At 42.3% G+C, this 18487-nt stretch overlaps 1 long non-coding RNA gene across 8 annotated transcripts; it reads right to left on the reverse strand.

Moving 5' to 3' along the window:
• Window positions 1-6866: 6866 nt before the first annotated feature.
• LOC127314746 (uncharacterized) lies at window positions 6867-11608 on the reverse strand. 8 transcript variants are annotated; one of them, XR_011749158.1, is made up of 6 exons: window positions 11142-11608; window positions 10917-10979; window positions 10394-10456; window positions 8949-9922; window positions 8818-8860; window positions 6867-8692 (listed from the first exon to the last, which is right to left on the reverse strand). It is a non-coding gene; the product is annotated as an uncharacterized lncRNA (long non-coding RNA). The 8 variants fall into 8 exon arrangements; XR_007859850.2 differs by having other exon boundaries at window positions 6867-8697; XR_011749157.1 differs by having other exon boundaries at window positions 8818-8865.
• Window positions 11609-18487: the final 6879 nt, after the last annotated feature.

Below are 18487 nucleotides of genomic sequence, written 5' to 3' on the forward strand. Positions count from 1 at the left end.
AGGTGCATCAATAGTAGAAAAATTGGGCACAAAACGGCGATAAAACCCAGCTAGACCATGAAAACTTGACTCACATTCATGGGAGTAGGCCAATTTTGAATAGCTTCAATTTTAGACACATCTACTTCTACTCCATGCTTAGAGACAACATAACCCAGAAATATGACCTTATCTTTGCAAAATGTGCACTTCTCAAGATTACCATAAATTTTACTATCACGCAACACTTACAAAACATGTCGAATATGTATAATATGATCAGATTCATTGCGGCTGTAAATTAATATGTCATCAAAATACACAACCACAAACTTGCCAATAAATTCACGCAAAACATGGTTCATCAGTCTCATGAAAGTGCTAGGTGCATTAGTCAAACCAAAAGGCATTACTAACCACTCATATAAACCAAATTTTGTTTTAAAGGCGGTTTTCCACTCATCCCCTTCTTTCATCCTAATTTGATGATAACCACTACGCAAATCAATTTTAGAGAAAACAGCAGCACCACTCAATTCATCTAGCATATCCTCTAATCGGGGAATAGGGTGACGATATCGAATAGTGATATTGTTTATAGCTCTACAATCTACGCATATACGACATGTACCATCTTTCTTAGGAACAAGAATAATAGGAACAACACAAGGACTAAGGCTTATGCGGATATAACCTTTGTCGAGTAGCGCTTGTACTTGCTTATGTATCTCCTTCGTCTCTTCGGAGTTCGTTCTATATGGTGCCCGATTGGGTAGCGAAGCTCCGGGAATCAAGTCGATTTGATGCTCAATACCTCGCAATGGTGGAAGTCCTGTGGGTACCTCATCCGGAAACACGTCGCCAAATTCCTGCAAAACATTAGAAACACCAAGAGGAAGAGGGGTCATGTCATTAGAAACCAAAACCGTACCCCTGTACAAGAGCACAAGAGGCATGGCTGTAGGATCCTCACTAAATTCTCTCATGTCTTCTTTGGTGGCTAATGAGACTAAGGAATTCACTCTCTCACTTTTCGTTATATCACTCACAACATTACAATTCTCTTGCCTATCTAAAGAAGCATCCTACAAGTTGACTTCAACTTTCTGACGAGACTCATTGACAATTTGTTGTGGTGTCATATGCTGTAAATTAATTTTCTTGCCCTTGAACTCCAAGTGATATGTATTGGCACGATCATTGTGTTGCACAGAACGGCCATAGAGCCAAGGCCGACCCAATAGAAGGTGACACACCGTCATAGGAACGACATCAAAATCAATGCAATCCTTATACGGTCCAATAGCAAACTCAACACGCACCATGTGGTTTACCTTCATCTCACCATTGTCGCTCAACCACTGAATATAGTATGGATGCGGGTGCGGTAGATACTTCAACTTCAGCTTGGTACACAACTCCTTGCTTGCTAAATTGCGGCAACTCCCGCCATCAATAATGACCTTGCAAGCCTTGTCAGGACCAACTAAAGCCTTTGTTTGGAACAAATTGCAGCGCTGAGTAGATGCACTAGGTAACACATTAAGAGCACGCTGCGACACAACAATGGTGCAAGCTTCAGACGGATATGCATCTTCACCATCACTGTCATAGTCATTAGGATCCACATCATCTCCAGTCTCGTACTCATTGTCCTCATTAATAATCATGACTTTGCGGTTAGGACAATCTCTCTTAAAGTGACCCTTGCCACCACATGTATGACAAACCATATCACGGTTACGCGCAGTAGACACATTAGAGCCACTCGTACTTGCAGCAGATTCGGACTTCTTTGTGTTAGACACATTGGAGACCGACTTACTAGGCGGAGGGGCGGAGCGCGTCGAAGGCGCCAGCGCCATAGATGGGGCCGCGCGGGGTGTGAAACGCCCAGCTCCTGTAGCTCAACCTTTGATCTTTGCTTCGTCAGCCAACTGTGATCCAGCTTCTCTTGCATGATGTAACAATTGATTCATATTGGTGTAGCTGTAGTGACGAACAATGCCTTTGATGTCATACTTCAAACCGTTGAGGAAACGCTGCATTGTCATCTCAAGAGACTCACGGACACGGCCACGCTGCATAAGCATCTCCATCTCCATGTAGTATTCATCCACAGTCTTCACACCTTGTCGCAAAAGAGTCAGCTTATCATATATATTCCGCAAGTAATTTGTAGGCACAAAGCGAGAAGTCATCGCCTCCTTCATGGCACGCCATGTGCGTATAGGTTGCTCACGATCCTCTTCGCAGTTACGAACAAAAGCATCCCACCAACGCAAAGCATAGCCATCAAATTCGGAAGAAGCAAGCTTGATCTTCCGGTCTTCAGTATAATGCGGATGTAAGCTCCACAACTTCTCAATCTTGAGCTCCCAAGTGAGGTATTCTTCAACATCAGCTCCTCCTTCAAACTTGGGTATAGAAAACTTGGTCTTACCCAAACCATCTTCTTCATCTTGTCCACGACCATTGCGGCCAAGTGGAACCCAACCACGAGCACGATTACCACGGGGCGCATCACGAGCATTGTGTGCGTCATCTTGAAGCTCAGGATCATCGTCATCATCTTGTTGTTGTTGCGTGGTCAAATTCTCAACAGCTAAGCGCAAATCAGCAAGATTGCGTTGTACATCCGTCATTTGATCTTGCATTGTAGTGACGGTCACATGAGTAGCATCCAGCTTTTGGGAAATCTCATCAATCTTCCCATTAAGCACCTCGTCCTGAGCGCGGAATTCACGTCGCATCTCATTACGAAGAGCCTCATACTCCCTCCATGTGATAATATCTGCAGCACTCTTGTTTTCCTGGTTAACAATTCTATGATCACTAGCAGACATCGTTAGTAGATTAGTGCACTAAATCAAAAGTATATGGTGGTACTCTCACAACTCACTCAAAACTGATAAGAAAAGGAGATCTTACCGTTCCAAAGTAAATTAGTGTTGCTTACCACTTGTAGTAACTACTAGTGCACGGATGTAGCGAAGCGAATATCAAGGGTATAAGAACAAATCACACGACAAAGCAGGGTATATGTGGAGCTGTAGGTAGGCTACCTATTTGCACCAATAACAAGCTTTAGCGCTGACCGTAGACAACCAATGATACTCACACAAGGCGATATAATGGGGCAATGCAACTATATGTGGGCAAGGTTGCAATGCACAAGAGAGACGCTAGCAAAGCTCAACGAGACAGGCACAAGATTGCTCAACTACGGGTGCAGAAAAGTAAACTTAGGCCTTCACTTGATTCAACTAGCACTTCACTTTTCTTTTTGGATTTTTATTTTTGTAGAACACACGCAGCTATGTAGCTCTTTTTGCTTCTTTTCAATTTTTTTTTTGATTTTCTGACACAACTCCTTGATAACACGGCCAACAGAAATATGCAAAGCACCGATAACCTAACGAGCAACCTGTCGAGCGGTAAAACTAGTCTCTTCTGGGGAAGTTCCTAGTCACTTGATATCGAAAGGCTGTGTCTATGGTTTGGAACAAGCACACTGTACGCTATGTGGACTCGGAGTAACAAAAACTGACACCACACGATAAAGTAACACAAGATGATAGAGTAAACTCAAACCCTAAAATACTAGATGGAAAGAAAAGAGACGCAAAAACAACGACGAAAAGCAACTAAAACTTGAAATTAGTGCAATCTAAGGCTATGGCAAACCCTAACCCTAATATTTTTGGATTTTTCTGGATAGGAAAACACTCACAACTTAACTATGGGGTGGATTGTGGATGGCTTACCGAGGAAAACTGGAAATCTGATACCAAGATGATAAGGGGTGGCCCGATCTTCTCAGTAAGCAACGGTGGTGATGATGATCACGGGGAGATGACAGCGGAGATACACGACGATGAAGTGGAAGATAACTTGTATGATGCAACGAGATCTCTCGATTGGTTCCTGTTGCCAATGCAACAGCTCTATACCCTGCAAGATATTCGCAACTCCACACACTTGCGCACGTAGCCGCCGACCACGAAGCGGTAAGTTGCAACCGTCTAATTCCCAATGGAACAGCAGATCACACAAGACTTTTTCAGGATCTACACAATATCAAGCAATATGGTGTAGGGATTCAATAGTTTTGCTAGAGCAAACAACTAAGAACTAGGGTTTATCTTAAACGTGGTCTGAAACAGCTAGGGGGCGTCCTGGGCACTTATATAGGCGTCCGGGACGACTCCTGATCGAAAAGATACAAGAATAACCGACCCAGAATAGATCTGGTCGAGACAGACTCGGACGAATCCGGTCTGGAATCCGGTCAACCGGGCCAGGGACCGGGTCGGCCGGTCTGGCGTCCGGTCAACCGGGCGGCAACCGGATAGTTGCGAGGTTTTCCGGTTTTGATTCGGTACGATGCAGTGCATCCGGTTGGCGCCCGGTCAACCGGGCCAAGGACCGGGCTAGCCGGTCTGGCGGCCGGTCTAACCGGGTGCTGGACCGGCCTGGACGTCTTCTTCTTCTCTCGCGCATGCCTCCCGCTCCTCCCTCGCGCGTCCATGAGATATCTTCATGTCCAGCTCCATGTCCAGCTTCACGTCCATCTTGACGTCCGTCTTCATGTCTAGCTGCTCCTCTCCTCCTCGTGCGATGCTCGTCTCCTCTTGATACCTGGTGATACATAAGTAATAGGACTTAGGCAGTATAAAGTTCTCATCAATCAAAGTACCGTTTAGAAACAAGTTCACCTGTTGTTTAAGTAGCTTCGCACGAGCCCTTTTAATTGGTCCAATCCGAACTTTATTTGAATTGAGCTTTACAATAGGTTCATCTTCATTTATCAATGATGGAGGTAATGGTGTAGTAGGATGTCCTCATCAATAAATGAATAATGGCGAGCCCACTAGACTTTATTGTAGACGAAGACCAGGCGGACAAGCTGCTGCAAAGTCGTACTCTTCTTTAAAGAACGCAGATCTAGGTGCCAGCAGTAATGGCGAAGACTGACGAGCAGGCTCACGAGGTTAGTTAGGCGTTGAAGACAACTGCCATACTCCGTCTGTTCCAATTTATGTTGTGTATAATTTTTAGTTAAAGTTAAACTTAAAAATATATTTTACCGTAATTATGATGATATTGAAGTCACAATATTAAATTGGTATATTTTGTTGTAAAATTGGTGTTTTTTTCTTCAAAGTTTGACGTTCACACACATTATACTACTAGCTCCATTTTAAGGAATAAGGCATCCTCGATTTACGTGTTTCTTATTTGATCAAGATACTTTAAATAGATAAAAATTATTTATATGAAATTAGTATCATTAAAAAAGTGTTTTTCAATAGAATCCAACAATACTAATTACATGTACTCCCTCCGTCCATAAATAGATGCCAAAGATTTGTCTAAACTAGATTTAGATGTGCGCCTTGGCGCACGATCCCGTGTAGTTTGTGCCGATGTTTATTTTGTATAACAACGATAAAAGTTAATTATCAATATGATACTCTAAAAAAAGTTCTAAGTTTTACAAAACAATATCGTTATGATGAAATTAGGATCAACCACACGAAACTATCTGACATAATATGACATCTAATAAAAGATCGATGATATGTAATCAGGAAATCAACAGCGGTGGATCCACCAACTATTTAATCAGATGCTCAAATCCACCCGTCAGATTGAAAACATGCATCTCTGGAAACACATAGAAATACATACCAATGGTAGTCTTAGTAAGAGCAAATCACATTGCTCCTACATACATAAAGGTTATATTGGAAAGCACAGGGAAATACACATCAATGGTAGTCTTAAGCTAGAAAAAAGAACACTGCCATATATACATGATTGTTACATATACGAAAGTCTCAAGAAAATATAGCTAGTAGATGCATGTATTCTTCTGCCACAACCTTTCTAATTAGGAAAGCAACATATTTCTCATATTGTACTCCGAAGCAAAATCTCTAACCTTCTTGAGTTGGAAGGTCCGGGCCAATGTAGATCAGATACAGTGGTCTCTTAATTGTGCCAGAAATCATGATATACCTCCATCAGATGGCTGTCATTTCTGGAATGTGGATATTGATATACCAACGGGTAATGAAGGAGTTTTAAATGTTGGCATGCCTGAAATAATTCATGTGTTAATATAACTTATGAGAGAGTTCATATGCAAATATTGTATAATTAGAATTTTATATTCATACATTGGAACGATAATAGGTACAAACAATATTGTCATAGATTCTTGCAAAGATACGATGTGGCGGGTGGCAGCATCAAATTTCTCCGCATTATCTCCCTAAAGGGTTAGAATTAGCCGTTGGCCTCTTGAAAAAAATAAGTTTATGTATATCAATTGTATGATTACATGTAAAATGCAAATATAATATTTACTTTTTTTTTTGCTTTGTGAAGCATACCTTGTATCTGCTAAATATATGCGTCTCCACGGTCGTTGGCTTGATCTGCACAGCCACCTCTGATACCATCATCCTACACCATCTTGTTCGATGAACAATAAATGGTATTAGAAAATCTGCATGCACGATTTAGATTACTCTGTTAATTCTAAGGATTTACATTGTTTACTTCAGACTTAAAGAGGAGTGTTAGTTCCAATTCGTGTAATAAGAATACTGGAGGGTTGTGCATTGTGCCCAAAGAGAGGACCATTATCTAGAGGAGGTGCGACTTGAGACCTCAGTTCAGTGAAGCCAATTCTATACCAATGTTCCGCTGATCTATATGAATCCCTGGCTTCCATGAAGACAAACTACCTCATATTAAACATGGTATGAATAAATGGTGGTTATTCTTAAGAAAGGAAAACTGAAAAGAAGTGCTTAATCTGTAGTAGCTCACAATCTGCCATGGCAACACCCACTTCATGTATATAATCTTCAGTCTCTCCGTATCTATTTTCCTAGATCCAGCACAAACCACAAGTTACCAATGATGAGAAAGCGTAGACAAATATTTGATGGACAAATTGAGTTTCATATGGTATATGGTGGAGCTTTCAAAAAATTAAAATTGTGCAGCATGATCAACAATATTTCTTATCAAAATAACAGAATGAACATGTCCAGTTCAATATGTTCATGGCAGCTTCGCCTAGTAAACTTATCAAGTCTTCACTTGGACGCCAATCGGTCTTAGTCAGTCACTCCTATCCCCTAGTCAGACATTTTCCCATCAAATGCATTTAGCCCTGCTTTATAAGGAAGCAGACAGTCTTACATAAGCTGGGAACACCAGCGTTTACAAATGAAGAGCAACGTGAAGAAATAGCAGGTCTAACACACTATTAAAACACCACTGCCAGACCAAAACCACCAAGTTCAGAATACATAGGACATTCAAACAGTTAAAGGACATGCTTTTCAATCTCGAGACAGTCTTCTTAGAATGCTGCAACACCCCCTGGAATATCAGCCTATTCGTCTTGCTCCATAAAACAACACATTGCTGCAGAAGAAATAATATTTGATAGATAGCATCAGTGGGATTCTTAAGACATCTTTTCTAAAAAAATGAACTTATTTCTGGTAGTCCATAAGTTCCACCAGTCAGCAGTAAAGACAATCCAAACCTGAATACAAAAAACGCTCCCGCTTTTGTTTAGTCCAGGAAACAAAGCTTTCGACAGATATATGAAAGATTTCGAGCCGAAGAGTTTGCAAACAATAGACCAGACAAAAAAATACAATGGACAGAGGAATAACAAGTGGTCGCCAGATTAACATTATCACAGAAAGGACAAAGGAATAAGTGATCAGCTATTGGTCAGAAGATGTGAGCAAACGGGAAAAACTGTATGAGATTTTCCTCTGCTGGCATAACAGTTAATCTGAGATTCTAGTAGCTACATGATCATAATAATATAGGAGACCTCTGTTACAGCTTGTTTGACTGGAACATAGTAGCACAATCATCAGCACTAAGCTATACATGAATCTAATCCGGCCTGGAATCTGCATCTGAACAATAAAATATGACCACAAGAAGCCGAAGCACATAGTAACTCTGATATAACCAACAAACTTCTAACTCTTATGAAACTGTAAAAAATAAATCTCCCTGCCTATATACTACTGTCCTTAGCTATAAAGTTTTGTACATAGCAACATTATAGAATAGATAAACAAATCTATTTGTACCGACTCAACGAAACATGCTCTCAAGAACCATTAAAAAACAAGCTTGCTTTATTCCAGGTCTATATAGCAGCTTGATAACAGTCACGCCGATACTAACTAATCAACTATATGCAAATACAAAAAAAGTTGTAGGAAAAGCTAAACATAAACACCTGGATTTTGTTCTAGGTATATAATAGCACCTCAATACACATAACTCTAGGCAAAGATAAACATAAACACCTTTGAACTAATTTAGAATCAGGATTGATTTGCCAAGCTGAGACAAAAAAAATCTAAAACAGCCCACGGTACTAATTAATCAGCTTCAAACTTTTACAACACAGCAAAGATAAATTGGCATTGTACTAACCTTAGCATGCCAATAAAATTCAACGGAGTCCTACTGGATTACTTTTACATTTTTGTTTAGGAAAATACAAAAATGGGTATGAACTGCGGCCTACTCTTCAATGTTCATTGTTCTTTCAATAGATATTATGTGAGAAGGTGAGTCAGGTACCTTGTATGAGTTTGATAGAAACATTTTTGGCTCCCACCGAAAAAAAAACATGATCCTGCCAACAAAATGCCTAACCTGGAATAAGATTTATCTATATAAAATATATATACATTGGCATTGCTATTGGATATTTAGATGCAATGAAAAAATCTAGCAACAAACAAATAAATCATTAGAAAGTGGAATTTCAGTTACCATGCCACTGAGAAGGCACATACATGCTAACATGAATGCCAATCTGGCCTATGAATATAAAACAAAGCTGAGAATCCATGGGGATTAAATAGAGAAAGAGTGAGCGATCAAGAGGAAGAGAAGGAAATTACCCTTGCTCATTGTCCTCTTTCATATCTTTGGTGGCAGCCTTCGGAGTCACCCTCTGACGCAGCTTGGAGGCAACACATGATCCTACATTCAAACGCAGAGGAAGATGAAGATGCGGAGTAGCATTACTAAACATACATGTCAGCTGAAAAGGAAATTTTCAACGTTGCCTTGAATAGACCCAATGAAGTTCCAACAGAGCAGAAGACCCATAAATAATAAGAATATATAAGATTTACAATCTCTAGAAAATACTCTCTGAAGCATACATCTCGGGAAGTTCCTACAAACTGACATGGCATTGTAATTATAGACCCCAAAGTCACTTGCCAGAAGCGAATGCTTTCACAAACAATGTAATTATACTTCTCTTCACTGAAATGTATCCTTCCAAAGAATAGTGTATACACGCCCATCCAGAAGTTCGCTACAAAATAGTAGTACTATATAAAAAGGCAAAAAAATCATAACCGATGGATTAGCAATATAAGGCATATATTTCAACTATAAATAGAAGAGAAATACTGTCCTAAACAGGGTAAAGTGATGTGTTGATATGCTACCTCTTCATGGCACGTGCTAAAATAAAATTTTAAAGCAGCACAAAGAGGCACAAGTGTGACATAGACTCATAGAAAATCAATTTTTTTTAGAGCTCAATAGGGTTCAGAGAATTATTGGTTTCAAAATTTGTCTGGCAATGAAGAACAAATGAGCTAGCATTTGAAATCAGAGCACTGGAACTGCATTTGAACAAAAGAAAATGATAGAGAGTATTACCTTTGATGTTTCTTCAAATGACAACATGAAAGGAGGTCAGAGGAAGAATGGAAAGCTAAGCGAGAAGTGAAACACGGCGAGACGCAACTACTAACTGGATGTAATGAAATTAGGATACATGACAGTGAGAATTTAGTATAGTCTTCATCAACTCCTCTAGCTTTGCCAATCATTCCCTTAAACCCAGTTGCAGGATCTATAGTAAATGAGGAAGAAACATTACTTAACAACTATCAGTGTAGATGGTTTGCAAGTGAATTAGTAACCATCCATACATTAAAGCTACATAAACAGCTGGAACAACTACAGTAGAAACAAACAAAAACTGCAACTCGGCTGAAGAAATATTAGTCAAAAACTCTATAAAGGCATTTAATTATTTACTCATTTCTTAACCATTTGTAAGCTAAAATCATAGTGCCACCTATTAATATCAGTTCGGAGCCTAAAACATAGTAGCATCTGTTTGTCAAGTGAATATTCTGCAGGCATGACAGCTATAAAAAGATATAGAATGTGACAAATCAAGCTAAAAAAGCACACAGGACCTCTTGTTTTGTTTCACAAAACTGCAGCATTGTACATCAATATTACTATTACAGCAACGATAAAGTGAAGCTATGACCAGGAAAAACACGGAAGGAAATCAACTCGCAGCAGGACTTACATTTAACGAAGCCATTTCTAACAAGGCCACATGATGAATGAAGAATAACACAAAAGCAACAGCCTGCAGAATAAGAATAAGAATTCAGAGACATCATCAGAAAAACATAGAGTGTTACGCTGACATGGAAATAATGGTCTAATATACACCCAGCCATCAGATTCAATATCATGTAATTAGTTAGAAGTTCGAACACATCACACATGATTTGCACCTCACAAAGTTTTTGTGATAAATAGAAGGGTACCAAATTAAACATTTACACCAATAACAGCACCTCACACTTTTATTGCAGCCTGGGCTTTCTCAAAGTTCTCAAGCTAAATCAGAGAATGTTCATGCATAATAGAAGTTAAAACAAGTTGAGATGGAGAAGTGGTAAAGAAGTACAAAAGGTAATCTCTTTTATAACAATGAATGATGAACATTTAGATAGCCACTTGCAATAATGTGATGACAGATCCATATATTGCATAAATACATTACAACATCTGATACTATCACAGTAACGAAAAGAACCAACCTCATGTTCTGAATTTATCACCCATCTCTTGAAACACCCTTGCTGCAACACTCGACAAGCAACCTGCAATTTAAAAAAATTCCTTGAGTTTACATAGCCCATAAATTCACCTCAGCATCACTAAAGTGCATGCCAAGACCAAATCCAGGCCACAAACAGAGACCACGATTTCACTGGATGGTTGCAACATACAAAATCGAACGCATCAGAAGATGGAAAAATGACCTTTTGTTATGCGTCATCCTGGTCGGGGTCGGGCATGCCTAGGTTGCTCCCCTTCGCATCATTGGCTGCAACTCCAGATGTGAGCTTGATGTGGGGGGATGTCCTCTGCTGCTTGTGCGGGCTACCGTCGCCCACGGCTGGTGCAACCTGCAGTAATCCAGGGCCGGCCAGCCGCCGCTCTTCCGCCTCCGCGTCTCCGGCGGCCGGGGAAATGGCATCATGTTGAGGGCTTCTTGCTCGTCCTGGTGCGCCTGATCTACGGGGAGATGGAGGGGACGGCGACGCAGATGGCACGTGCAAGGGCCGGCGCCATCGGTCTCCGAGGGAGAGGGAGGGGCGGGAGGAGAGAGGTGGGAGGTGGAGCGCTGCGGGGAAGAAGAGGAGGAGCGGGCGATTGGGGGAGGAAGAGGATGCAGGGATTGGGCGAGTGGGGAAAAGGCGGCTAGGGTTTTCACAGGCTCATTTTATATCCCCGCGCATTCAAAATATAGACTCCTGAGATGCAAAGTAAGATCCATCCTACGGTTAGAAAATGGACGTCGCGGTGGATGCGCTGCGAGACCCCCTATGGGGGGCATCTATTATAGGTTAGATTCGGATGTATCTATACACTAAATTGTGGCTAGATACATTCAAATTTAGACAAACTTTTGGCATCTATTTATGGACAGAGGTAGTAATATACTCCTTATTTCTTGAAATCAAGATTTTATTGCCCAATTTTTATGGTCGTCTTATTTCTTGAAACGCAGGTAGTAGGACGGAGGCTACATGAAGTGTGAAGAAATAACACACTAGCAAGGGAAAGGAAGCCACACAGGCAGCCAGTTCCTTTCACCGATTTGTAGTCAATGAATTTCCCGCGATATTTATTTACATTAATTTATCTTCAGCTGTCCGATTCTAAGGGACCGTGGTTGTCTGAACATGTTCGCGCGGATAAAAGAACGGCACATCAGCGTGATCTAAGGGAACTGAGGGCCACGAACATGTTCGCGGCCGATCTATTCCTAGCCTAATTTGGGTTGACAATGTGGCCATGCGAGCAATGCTCATATCAGCGTGTGTCTCCGTCTTGTCCTCCCTGATCCCGGCCGACATTGGCACATATACCGGTCCACACCCAAACCACCCCCTCTACGTCGCTAGAACACCTCGACGTTGCCGCTTGCTCCATCTGTTGCCTTTGTAAGTGCCACATGCTCTCCTCGCCGGAGGCCGGACCTATTATCAATGTTGTTGTGCTAGGACCTAATTGGTTATTTGCCGCCGTTGGGACAGGTCCAATTTGCCGTCTATCGGCTCAGATCCGCCCACCTACCGTGTCACCTAGGAAATGTTCGGTTATTTGTGTTGCCGAATTTGAGGCATGAAATCGACCTATCGTTCATTTGCGATGTCATATAAATTGACATGTTGACAATTATATGACCATTGTTTCATATTGTACGTAGATAGAAAGTAGATCGACCGACTTTTCTCTACAAGAATGTCATCGATACCTTGTCGAATGATGACTGACGGTGATCCCTCATCCGTGAGCACAACGAGAGACAGATGCCAAAGTTCAAGGACTCGGTGAGGCCATACCGGGGCAATGTCAAGCTTAACCAAGAAGCTAGCCATAACCGTCTATTCAAAGACCACTTCCAGCGTTCCAATCCAATCTTCATGGAGCACATATTTTGGTGTTGCTTTTGGATGTCAAGAAAGTTGTTCATGCAAATTCTGGATGGCGCGAGGGAGCACCACTCGTACGTCGAATGCAAGACTGATGCCGACAGTAGGCTTGGCTTTACTTCTTACCAAAAATGGTCGGCAACTACTCTGATGCTTGCAAGTTGTCGGTTATCTTTTTGATCAGTACATGTGCATCAGCGAGACCACATGATGTACAAGTTCTGCAAAGCAGCGGTTATGGTGTTCGGTGATGTTTAATGAGAGAGCCAAATGATGCCAACACCGCTCGATTTTTGTCGATCAACGAGTCAAGGGGGTTTTCTGAGATTCTTGAAAGTATAGATTGCATGCATTGGAAGTGGAAGAACTATCCTTTTGTTTGCCAGGAGAAATATAGAGAGTCGTGTGGATGGGTGCACTGTCATTCTTCATGTTCTTGCATTTCATAGGTTTGCCAAAAAAGGGCTTGTAGAAAGGATGTGGAGCGGATATTTGGTGTCCTCCAATCTCAGTGAACTATTGTTCGGCACCAACATGGAGCGTTGAGACCATGTGAAAGGTGATAACTAGTTGTGTGATCGTGGACGACATGATCGTTTAGGATGAGCGTGATAATAACCTCTTGGACCAAAGGTGGCAAGCTACCGGCCGGCCCGGCCAGACCGGGCGCCTCACCGGCTGGTCCGGCGGCACACCCGGTAGACCGGCCACCTCGACCAAAAGCTGAGCTGGACCTTCTCCAATGGCTGGATTTCGACTTGGACTATAAATACCTCTTCACCTACCTCAGAATTGTTAGGCACTATACTATACTATGTTGTTGAGCTCTCTCTCTCATACTCAATTGTTGCAAGAACCAAAAGCTTCATCTATCCCTCCTCCTCCACCCAAACTCAAATCCCTCTGGGACAGTCTCACCGAGCCAAATCTTGTTCCCCCTTGTATTCTTCAAGATACTTGCTCTCTAGGATTTCTTGGAAACCCTAGGTGGGCAAAATCGTCCGGAAGCATCAGGGCTGTGGATTTGGTCCTGACAAAGATTGTGAAGGTTTGGAGGCTTCCTCAAAGTCTACCACAAGTGAAAGAGCTATTCTTTCGTCGGATAAGCTCGGAAAAGAAGGTGAGCCTTCGTGGAGTTTGGAAAATTCTTCATGGGATCCCACACCTCTCCAAACGTGACATACTTTCTTACAAAGGAAGTGAACACGAGAATACATCTTCCTTTCCGCGTGCTTTCGGTTATCTCTAACCGAACTATTTACTTGTGTTATATATCCTGTGAGAGCCTTCGTGCTTGAGATACTTGCATTATCATCTAGGTTGCCTCACCTAGTTTGTATTAGGCTCATATTTATATTCCATAAAGCCTAATACTGCAAAGAAAGAATTAAAATTTGTAGAAACCTATTCACCCCCCTCTAGGTTTGCCATCTCTGATCTTTTAGTAGCTTACTCTACCATTGAGGAACTAACGTGTGGGGGCCACCAGACATGGGGGCCACCAGACGTGGGGACCACCCGTCAGCCACCGAAAGCTAGGGTATGGCATGGATAGGCACGTCATAGGATCCATGTCTGGGAGAGAGAGACATCCAACACGACGGGCTCTGCTCTTGGTACATGGTATGTGCATCCCTCGGGGGAGAGAGAGACATCCAGCCCATCAGATCATAAAGGATCCAACGGTGGTTGACCAAGTTCCTCTGACATACATCTCGACCAATCAGAGCGCAGCCAAAGTGAGAGCAAGTTGAGCTATTGTGAGGGTTTCATACAAGAGAGAGGGGAAAAGTGAGGAATAGTTAGCGAAAGGGGAAAGATGAGTATAACTAAGTAAAACAAGGGCACGAAAATAAAAAAATGAGTAAGGGAAATTCAAGATGTTGGCATATTTTTTTTTGTAAAATGTGTTATTTGAACAAAATAGTCCATCTTGTCCGACGTGATATTATTTGCAATTCCAAGATACGCAAGTGTGCCGAATTTGGCCTCATCTAGACAAAGTTTGTTTTGGGATGTGTTATTTGGGAGGTGGGTTGAGTAGAAAGGCATGCATCTTCATAGCTAGTACATCATTCTAAGAAGGGACTAAGAAGTCACTACTAGGAAAACCCTAATTAGTGGCGCACCACTATATGCTATCAGTGGCGCACTAATGATGCGCCACTGCTAACATGTTACTAGTGGCACACTAGTGGTGCGCCATTGCTATCTGAAGTACCAATGGCGCATTGCCTGGTGCGCCATTGCTAACTCATGTGGTGCGCCACTATTGATGCAAAGGAGTGCGCCAATGTTGAACCAATGCAGTGCACCACTGCTGTATACGGTCGGTGCGCCACTGCTGCTTTTTCTGGTGCGCCACTGCTGGTCTGTAGAAGTGCATCACCAGGTACAGCAGTGCGCCACTGTTGTACCTGGTGGTGCGCCACTGGTCTGTTGTGATGGTGCGCCACTGATGATTGCTTGGTGCGCCACTGCTGGTAATTCTCTTTTCTAAAAAAAAATATATTTTTGGTATTTGTACAGGTAGTAATATACACAGTATAATAGCACCAGCAGCATATATAATGCATATAGACAACACCACAGTATATCATTACATAGTTCTTCACATTAGCCTCCAAATTCACAAGATTCCAAATATTAGACAAGTTACGTGGTTACAAGGTCATGGACTAGGTTACAAGGTCGATCATCTAAACTACCATCACATAGAAGAGAGCTACAGTCACTACGAGCATCATCCCGATGAAAGTGGTCTTCATCCGGTTCCTCCTCCGCTCCCTCATCTCTCCCGCCAGATAGCGCGCGTATCTGTCTTCGGCCTCCTCTCTAGTGGTGTACCATTTGTAGCTGTTACCGCTAAAATGGTGAACCTGTCTCCAACACTCCTCCCAGTCGGCGTAGACTCCGGGAACCTTTCCCTTGTACAAGACATACCACGACATCTCTGCATATATGCACAAGCCAAATACCTATTAGTGCACACTCATAGGTCTTTGCAACAAATAAGAGAAAACTCAAGTATGATCCAAGTAGTATGAACTCAATATTATATATGCCTCATACATTGTTGGTCGAAACAAAATATTAACATTCAGGGGCGGCGTCAATGAGACCAGGTAGGATGCACAAGAGATGGATATTTATACCATCACACCAGGCTCACTGGTGCCGCCCCCGAGTGTAATGACCGAACATTCTAATCATCGGCATTCTGAAATACCAAAGCAAATGGAATGACAAGGCGAACTCAAATTAGAGCAACTAAATGGCATGCCTCATACATTGTTGGTCGAAACAAATATTAACATTCAGGGACGGTGTAAGTGAAACCAAGTAGGATGCACAAGAGTTTGTGCCATCACACCAGGTTCACTTGCACCACCCCGGAGTGTAGTTACCGAACATTCTAATCATCGGCACTCTCTCAAAGAAAGACAAAAATAAACAAAGAAGGCCAACTCAAATAAGAGCCAAGTAGTATGAACTAAATGACATGCCTCATACATTGTTGATCGAAACAAATATTAACATTTAGGGAAGGGGTAAGTGAAACCAAGTAGGATGCACAAGAGATTGATATTTGTGCCATCGCACCAGGTTCACTTGCCCCTCCCCCAAGTGTACTGACCAACTATTCTAATCATCGGCATGCAAGTGCAAATAAAAGTAAATACCAAACCAAATAAACATTAGGCATGACCTTTGCTAAATTATGGACATAGGAGTGCCCCATTTTCGCCGAACCGGAAATGAATCAACATTTCGACGATAATGGGCAACTCATTTGAAATCAAATCCATGCACAAGAAAATGACACAAATACACCACCAAAACAAACCAGCAGCTAAGCACTATGGCACATATATAATTGTTCCTCCATATACATCAACAACATGCATCAACTAGCGGCAGCAGCTAGCAGCAAGCAGCAACAGCAGCTAGCATTATTTTACAAGTATAGGAAGGAAATTTAAGTAAAGCAGTAACCTAGCAGCATTATTGTAGCTAATAAGACTTGAGTTTGGAAAGCTTGTTAGTTCCATGGGGCTTGACTTCAACGACAAAAGTTAATGTATGTTGCCACACTAGCCTGTACACTACTGATATTATGAGCAGATGGGTTCGACTATTTGCATTTTAGCACATCTATTGCCTTGGAGTGAACGCTGGCTCTAGATTGATTCCCTCTTAGCCATATATCTATATATCCGCAAAATATACAAGAGAAAATTGAAGATATAGGTGGATATTTGTAAGGATATGGTGCTTACATGCATGTTAATATCAAATATATTTCATTTGATATATCTTTCAGTTTAAAGTTGGTTGCTGGTTAGCTATATTTTAAACATAAATTTTACTAATCTGTTACAATATATGACATTTTAGAAAAATTTAGCCCCGGAACTTCTTGACTTCTTCTCCTGAATGGACGGCCTTTAGGTAGGGTGGTCCTCCTCCTTCTTGTTGTGTATGGTGCTTCATCATCGTCGTCGTCATCTTCCATCTTTGGGTCGCCGTACTGGTTGAAGTCTAGCTCGTTGGTGGCTCCATCCATTCCGATGATGCTCCTTTTGCCTCTCCTCACGACAACACGGTTGGGCTTTTGCGGGTCGGTAATGAAGAAGCATTGGTCCACTTGGGAAGCTAGTACCCATGGCTCATATTTCGAGTTGACCTTTGCTCCCACGGTCTTGGATTTGGCTTCGAGTATAACCATGGTCGTGAAATACCGGTCTTCTTTCACGACGCTCTAGGCCCACCTGACACAGAACATCAACACATTCTCTCTGGCGTAGCTCAGCTCCCAGATATCCTCGATCTTTCTGTAGTATCTCTGCTTGACGTCATCGGTGTAGGATTCCATCGTTAGCCCCGAGTTCTGATAATCGCTCTTCATGTCCTTTTCCTCGATGTAGAATGTGTAGCCGTTGATATCGTACGCCTGAAATGTCATCAGGTTGTGTTCGGCACCCTGTGACAAGGTGCATATGAGTTTTTCTTCCGCTGAAGAATCCTCGTCTATAGGGTACGCCAGCATCTTGTCCTTGAACCATCGCGTGAAGGTTGAGTTATGCTCTTTGATTATATCTCCGTCCGTCCACTGTTGGCCCTTGTCATTGTATGTCTTTGCGATAAATGTTTTGTGCTCTACCACCCAAGGATCGACCATGTCTATGTGTTGTAGCTCGACTAGGTTTGCTCTTTCAAAGTCGGAGATTTGACCCTTGAAGTCGACATGCATTTCGCGGCTCCCCTCGCGGTGACCCCATCCAGCCAGCTTCCCGAGGTGCCTTTTTACGGGCAGACCAACGGGGTTCTCGATTCCTAGATAACTCGTGCAGAAGGAGATGCACTCTTCGGTCAGAAAGCCCTTGGCAATTCTTATGTCTGGACGTGCCCTATTGCGAACATATCCTTTGATGACACCATTCATCCTTTCGAACGGCATCATGCCGTGCAGGAACGTCGGCCCCAGTTGGATGATATCCTCCACGATGTGTCCCAGCAGATGCACCATAATGTCGAAGAATGCAGGTAGGAAGTACATCTCAAGCTCGCATAGTATCACCACGATCTCTTCATGTAGCCTTCTGAGTTGCCTCATGCCAACATACTTCCGAGAGATGACGTCGAAAAAGTTGCATAGGCCAAAA

The sequence above is a fragment of the Lolium perenne genome, chromosome 7 (genome assembly GCF_019359855.2).
Source record: "Lolium perenne isolate Kyuss_39 chromosome 7, Kyuss_2.0, whole genome shotgun sequence".
NCBI classification, from domain to species: domain Eukaryota; kingdom Viridiplantae; phylum Streptophyta; class Magnoliopsida; order Poales; family Poaceae; genus Lolium; species Lolium perenne.